Source organism: Mustela nigripes, chromosome X (assembly GCF_022355385.1).
Source record: "Mustela nigripes isolate SB6536 chromosome X, MUSNIG.SB6536, whole genome shotgun sequence".
Lineage (NCBI taxonomy): Eukaryota > Metazoa > Chordata > Mammalia > Carnivora > Mustelidae > Mustela > Mustela nigripes.
This window is the reverse complement of record NC_081575.1, coordinates 128,054-136,135: the sequence shown is the minus strand read 5'-3', so window position 1 is coordinate 136,135 and position 8,082 is coordinate 128,054. Positions and strand designations below refer to the sequence as shown.

Below are 8,082 nucleotides of genomic sequence, written 5' to 3'. Positions count from 1 at the left end.
GAGGAGTTGAGGGAAATTGGAAGGGGAGGTGAACCATGAGAGACTATGGACTCTGAAAAACTTTTATCATTCTTATTGAGGTTTAGTGATTCTTCTTGAATAGACTCTTCTCAATTTGTTTTATGCATTTGACTAGTTTACAGATTTCTGTAATCGTAGTTTTTGAAAGTTTTGTCTAGTTTTATTGTTTGTTTGTTTGTGAAGAGGACTTGTCAAGTTCCTCACCCAGAATTTCTGGAAGTCCTGCCATAGATCACTGATTTTTTTTTATCTTTATTCTTTTTTAATATAATCATTGGAAGCTATAAATTTCCATATAGATGTTGCTGTATCTGTAGACCCACACATTTTGATGTGTTACGTTTTGGTTATCACTAAGTTGTAAATATTTCCAATTTCTTCTTTGACTCATGGGTTATTTAGAAGGATGTTTCTTCATATCCAAGTAGTTAAGGATTTTCTAGGTATCTTTTTTTTTCTTCAAATTTTTATTTAAATTCTAGTTAGTCAACGCATAGGATAATATTGGATTCAGTAGAATTCAGTGATTCATCACTTGTATACAACACACAGTGGTATCGTTTAACTATTTTTTTTTTTTTGTAATTTAATGTTTTGGTCTGTGAACAATCTCTGTTTTCAATTTCTTTTAATTTATTGAGACTTATATTGTGGCACATCATATGGTCCTTTGTGGTGAATGCTTCATGTGTAGTTGAACATAATGTGTATTTTCCTCTTTGGGGATGAAGTGTTTTATAAATATTAATTGAACCATTATTAGTATTTAGTGGTATTCAGGTCTTCTTTATCCTTACTGATTTTCTGTCAGCTTGTTTTATCAATTACTGAAAGAAGTATGTTGACATTTCCGATTCTAATTGTACTTTATCTATTTCTCCTCTCATTTATGTCAGAGTTTGCTTTATGTATATTCAATGTCTGTTTTTAGGTGTATACACAGTTAAGATTGTTATGTCTTTTTGCAGAATTTACTCCTTTATCATTATGTGGTATCCTACTCATCCCAGATATTTTATCTCATTTTGAAGTCTACTTCATCTGATATTAATATAGCTACTCAATCTTTCTTTTGTGTAATGTTTGCATGGCATATTTTTCTCCATTATTTTAACCTATGGCTTTATATTTAAGGTTGTTTTCTTGTAGGGTCATATAGTTTCTCATATAGACCTATATAATGGCATTTTATTGTAACAATTTTTAAATTACAATTTTCAGGACATTTGCATGTAATGTAATAACGTGGTTGATGTACTTCTACTTTTTGGCTCTTTGTTTTCAATTTGTTCTATCAATTATTTATCCCTTTTCTTCTTTTTTCCCCTTCTTTTGTGTTGAGAGGGTTTTTTTAAATTGTTTTGCAGTTTATTTCCTTCATTGGTTTATTAGCTTAATTTTTTTTTTGACCATTTACCCTAAGGTTGACAGTATACATCTTTGACTTATCAGTCTGCCTTCAAATATATTATGCTTTCAGGTTCAGGATAGGAACTTTACAGCAACAAACTTCCATTATCCTCCTCTCTACATTAACATTATTGTTTTCATAGACTATAATTCCAAAATACATTATTATTATTTCTAAACAGTTACAATTTATTTTTAATCTATAAAGCTATAATTTATACTTTTTGATGTACAATTCTCTGAGTTTTGACAAATGCATCAAACTGTACAACCACCACATAATCAGGATACCCCTAAAATTCCTTCATGCAAATCCTTTGTAGATAACTCTGGTCTGCAACCCCAGACCCTGGCAACCACTGGTTTGATTTCTATCTCTGTAGTTAAAAGTTTCAGTAATGTCTTATAAACAGAATCATACAGCATGTAGACTTTTAAGTCTGGCTTCTTTAACTTGACATAATATATTTGAGATTCATCTATGTTTTTCTTTTTTTTAGATTTTTATTTATTTGAGATAGAGAGAGAAAGAGAGAAACAGATTTAGAGAATGAAAGGAAGGAGGGGCAGAAGGATCATGACAGGAGCGGAAGGCAGACACTTAACCAACTGAGCCACTCAGGCTCCATGTATGCATGTTTTTCTTTAAATCAGTGAGCATATTATAATATTTATCATACCTATTTAAGGCATTTGGCTACTGATTACATTATCTCTAACATCTCTGTGATTATTTCTATTCTACAATTTTCCTCCTGGTAGGAGTAACATTTGCATGGCTGATAATTTTTCATTGGTTATTAGACTATGAGAATTAACATTTTTGAACAATGGACTTTGTTTTTTTTTAAAGAGTTAAAATTTGATAAACTTTTGTATCAGGGTGATTTCTTGAGTTTTTGGTTTTTTTTTTTTACATTCTGCTAGAGAAAGTCTATATAGCCTTTTCTTTATGGCTAATTTAGTAAAGTATGACTCTTTTTAGGGGCTTCTACTGAATGTACAACATTCATCAGAAGTATTTTTTTACTCTGGTTGGTTAGAATTCACATAGCTCTCAGTTCTGTGTGAGCGCTGGGTAGTTGTTATTTGAGATTTGTGTTGGGGTTTCATCATATACATGTGTGGATTGATGTTTAACCAAAGACTTATGAAGGTCCCTATGTACATTTCTGGAGGGATTTTCCTAATTCTCCCCTGCTCAGTTTTCAATCCCCAAAGGTCTAGCACCTCCCAAGCATCCTCAAATTCAATTCTCTGTCCTGTCAACTCAGAGTGATGTGTTCTATTTGGTATTCTCCCAGCACCAATGTCCAGAAGGTGTCTCCAAGCACAAAATAATTAATAATAATAATAATAATAATAATAATGCCCACTTTATTTGTTTTCCTTGTTTTAGAGATCACAATCCTTTTCTTTTGTTTTCCAAAGTCTGAAAACTGTCATTGCATATATATTTGCCCAGCTTTTTCATTGTTAATGGTAGGAAGATAATTTCCAATATTAAGGTTTGAGTTTGGATCTCAGATATTTTCTTTTTTCTATACTCATATCTTAGGTAATGTTATCCAGTCTTATTATTTTATACAATATTTCTATCTTGACATATCTCCAAAATTTATTTCTCCAGCCTGGACTTCTCTCAAATCCAGATGTATATAGTCAACTTGAATATTCACTTGAATGTTTAACAGACATCTGAAGTTTCACATATTTAAAACTAAAGTCTTGAGGAGAGGAAGGAAAGTGTGTGAGGAGCTTCCACCAGTCCTGCTGGCTGCCTGTCCTTGGACTCCCTCCAACAGATAAAAACCCTGAGAATAAAGAAGCAGCATAGGGAAAATTCAAACAAGTGGCTGAGGCATATGAAGTGTTATGAGATGCTAAAAAATGGGACATCTAACACAAATACAGCAAAGAAGGATTAAATGAGGGGCATCTGGGTGGCTCAATGGGTTAAGCTTCTGCCTTTGGCTCAGGTCATGACCCCAGGGTCCTGGGGTTGAGCCCTACATCAGGCTCTCTGCTTAGGAGGGCGCCTGCTTTCTCCTCTCTCTGCCTACTTGTGATCTCTGTCTGTCAAATAAATAAATAAAATCTTTAGAAAAAAGAAGGATTAAATGATAAAAGTGAAAGTGGGGCTCATTTTGACAATCTGAGTTTGGCTTCACATTCTGTAACTTAGATGACATCTTCAGGGAATTTTTTGGTGGAAGGGTTCTCTTTTCATTAGACTTCTTCAAAGACCCATTTGAGGACTTTTTTGGGAGTCGAAGAGTTTCTGGTGGAAGCAAGAGCCAGGGACTAGGGTTAGTTATTTTTCTCTGCCTTCAGTGGATTTCTGTCTTCTGAAGAGGGTTTTCTTCTTCTGACACAGAATTTACTTCCTTCTGGTCACCAGGTCATGACCTCACTTCATTCTTTTCCATGGCATTTGGTGGTGGTGGGATGGGCAACTTCAAATGAATATCACTAAATGGTTAATGACAGAAAAATCACTACAAAGAGAATTATTGAAGGTGAAGAAAACAGCTAAGTCCTTAATGGTAAATGGTAAGGAGCAGCTGCTACACTTGGATAACAAGAAACTCAATGCACACATGTCTAAGGGTTACAGAGGGGAGGGGGTGGGAGGATGGGTGTTGGGTATTATGGAGGGCACCTGCGGTGAAGAGCACTGACTGTTATATGTAACTAATGAATCATTGAACAATGCATCAAAAACTAAAGATGTACTATATGTTTGCTAATTGAACTTAATTTAAAAAGTCAATGCATAAATAAAATCTTAAAAAAAAAAAAAGGCAGGGGAGGGGGCGCCTGGGTGACTCAGTGGGTTAAAGCCTCTACCTTCAGCTCAGGTCATGATCCCAGGGTTCTGGGATCCAGCCCTGCATCGGGCTCTCTGCTCAGTGGGGAGCCTGCTTCCCCCCCACTGCCTGCCTCTCCGCCTACTTATGATCTCTGTCAAATAAATAAAAATCTTAAAAAAAAAGTCAATGCACACATGTAACAGAAATGTTACCTGTAACCAGCACCACTGAGGATTAACAGGAACATTTTTTTTGGAAGATTTCAAATGAACCCAACTTTCATCATAACTGTACCTAACCTAGAGTATTTATACACATTGGAGCCCTATTTGTCATAGGCTTTTGAGTTTATTGTTGGGGCTACATAATAGGACCATTATTTGGGGAGATTTGGGGTTTTTTTGTTTTTGTTGGGTTTTTTGTTTGTTTGTTTTTGTTTTTGTCTTTAAAAGTGTTGTAAATCTCTGTATGCACCTTGCTTTTTTTATTAAATATAATCCAAGGTGGCCATGCTACACTAACACTAGGATCTGCCTACTTTTCCATCGTGTTTCAAATGTGAGTCAAGTAGAGTCAATCTTTTGTGAAGCTAACATTGCCAAGATGAATCTTCCACAAAAATAATTTCAATTTTTGTCAGTATTTAACAGTGAGAGATATTAATGCATTAATGATAATAGATTTTTCATTTAACATAAATTGAGGATGCCTTTCCAGTTGTGAATGCTGACAATTTAGTCAGTTTTAAAACTGTTTAAATATGTAACATTAAGCTTAGGTTTAAAAAAGTAAAGCTAATACACTGGATCTTTGTCATTTGCTTAAAAAATGCAAAGGTGTTTGGTGCAAAAAAACAAAACAAAACCAAAAAAAAAAAAAACCCTAAAGTCTTCATTCCTAAAGTCTTCCTATCCTTTCTTTCCAAACCCTTTTCTATACCACTGTCCATTAACATAAGTGACTACTCCATTATTCTAGTTGTTATGTCCATCCTTGAGTCTTTTGTTTCTCTAACCTCCTTTCATGACCTCCACTCCACTACTCCATCAAAGCTCACATTATCTCTCACCTATATTACCTTAATAGCCTCCTAACAGGTTTTCTTGCTTCTGTTACTATACTCCCTGCATTCTATCCCCTCAGAAAAACCAGAATGGTTCTGTTAAATGATAAGTGAGATAATGTTGTAACTCTTCTCAAAATCTATAACAGCTTCCCACATTATTTTCTTTCCTTGCTCATTCCACCTTAGCATGGCCAGGATTACAGTGAGGCAAAACAGGAACACACTACCCAAAATTTAAGGAAGTCCTATGAGTGCCTAACCCTTGTTCTGGTCCTGTACTCTAGCTATGTTGACTTCTTTGCTGTCCTTCACAAATCCCAAGAATATTTTGGCCTTGGGTCCTTTGCATTTGATGTGGGCACTGCTTTGAGTATATTCTTCCATCCAGTACTTTCATGTTTTGCCTGAGCTCTTCATTCAGGTTTCTATGAAAATTGCCTTGTCAGTGAGGTTTTACCTCACACTCTCACTCTTATTCTGTTCCTTTATGCCTCTCTAGTTTTCTTCTTAGCACTTACCACCACTTAATATATCTTTATTCATTTATTGCCTGTATCTACTACAAGAATGTAAGCTCACTGAAAACAGAAATTTTGTTTTATTTTGTGCTGCATCCCCAGGAATTGGAATATTGCCTTGTCCATAGTAAGCATTCCATAAATTATTTGTTGAATGAATGACTATGCACAGCCTCTTGTTTTTTTTAATCTCTTTTCATTTCATTCCTTTCTTGCAAACAACACGTGGTTAGATGATTTTTTTACTCAGTTTTATGGCCTCTGTCTTTTAAAGACATAATTGAGATTATCCACATTTTGTATAATGTTTGATACATTTTATTTAATTTCTTACACATTATTTAATGCATATTATTTAATAAACATATTATTTATTTCACATTGTTTTGCCCACATTTGCTAATTTGATCAAGATATTAATTCAGTCTTTCCTTTGTTAATTTGTGACCTCTAATATGCTTTATAATTTCATTTATGGTTGCCTCAACTTTCAAGCATATAAGCCACCACTATTATTTTAAAACATGATTTCTTCCCTATTAGGGTTTCTTCTACTCCAATATGTTTATTTAGAATATTTTCTTATTTATTTAGAATACTTTCACTTTTTTCCCTCTACTAAATTCATACTTTTCCTAATAAGATCTTTAGAATGTGTTTACTTCTCTGGTCGCACTCCTTTTTTACTCATAAACTCTTATTTTTCATAGATGAGGTAGTACTTTTAGTTCTAAATACAGGAATATGGAACTTCTGTTACAAAAGTCATTAACATTTATGTTACCCATTTCTAGATAGTCTATTATTATCTGCTTACATTAACTACTATATTTCATATGTAGACTTTGTTTTTTCACTTCAGGGATTGTTCCCCTCTTGTTTGATTAATTTGGTTACTTTCCGTATGTTTTTTTTTCTCCTGGAGCTGAAATTGTTCACATATTTGGCTTCCTGCATCTATACATCAATGTAGACCAATACCATAGAACTTTTTGATATTGATCCCTAGGTGCTTGTTTAGCTCACAGTGTAAAAAGCCCAGCACCAATTTTTTTTATTCTAATTATCACAGTATCAAAAACTCCATTTGTCTCCAGGAAATAGGTGCCATTTGATCCAGGTGAGGCAGATAATTCAGAGTTAGTAGAGGAAAAGTGAGCTTTGTTCAGATATCCCTCTTTCTAGAGGATGGGTTTTAAATGACAGTTCATGAGTGTGGAGAGATAACATATTTTTCTTCTCCTTCCTTATTTCTTCTGCATTTTTGTTTGAAATGATATGTATACTTTCAGCTAGGTATGCTCAGAAACTTTGGCCTTCTCTCCTGCTACTTCTTTTGTAGACTTTCCCCCCATGACCCTGAAAAAATAAAGTGTAGTTTGAGGCATACTCTTCTTTAGAAGAGGTTAAGCTATTTCTTAACCAAAGCTATTCTTTGTTTATTTATCTGTTCATTCATTCAAAAATATTGAGTAAGTATTCTGTGCCAAACACTGTTCTAGGTGAGTTAGGCATATACAGTCCCTACCCTCATGAAACCTACATTCTATTGTGAATAAATAATAACAAGTTAATTTCATATAGCTATAAATGAAATAAGGAAACTATGGATAAAATGTGAATCAGTAATATCTTGGAGAGAAAAGTATGAGTAAGAAGCCTGGGGGAAAAATCAAGGGAAAACTCCTGATAGTAGAAATCCTTGTCAAGTAGGAAAAACAAACAGAGTTTGCTCATTTTCAGAACTACATGTCAAATTATAAAAACAATTTGTGGCTTAGAAATATATAATCAGGAATGAGTTATACTCCTGATCAGGTAGAATAAAGTCTCATACCAACAATTAAACAAATTTCAGAAGAACCCAGGTACTCTAACTAAGGCACAAATCTTAACTGAACTTCCCATTTGTATTCAGCTGTCTCCAAACTTAGAAATGAAAATTCATGGGCCCCTGTTCAGAACTATTGAGTCGGAATCTTGAGATAAGACCTAGGAATTAGTATTTTAACAAGGTCTCCTAGTGACCCTTATGTAAGTTAAAGTTTGAAAAATGCAAACTTAGAGCACAATATATAAGTAGAAAGAACTTTAAGTTGCCAACATTTTATTAATGCAAAAAAGGAGTTCTAGAATAGGTAAGATCACCGTTGTTTTTTTATTTTATTTTTTATTAATTTTTTATTTTTTATAAACATATATTTTTATCCCCAGGGGTACAGGTCTGTGAATCACCAGGTTTACACACTTCACA

General features: G+C 33.9%; 1 pseudogene; it reads left to right on the top strand.

Moving 5' to 3' along the window:
* The window catches only part of LOC132007659 (dnaJ homolog subfamily B member 6-like), a 22,008-nt pseudogene extending 18,041 nt beyond the window's left edge, over positions 1–3,967 (top strand).
* Positions 3,968–8,082: the final 4,115 nt, after the last annotated feature.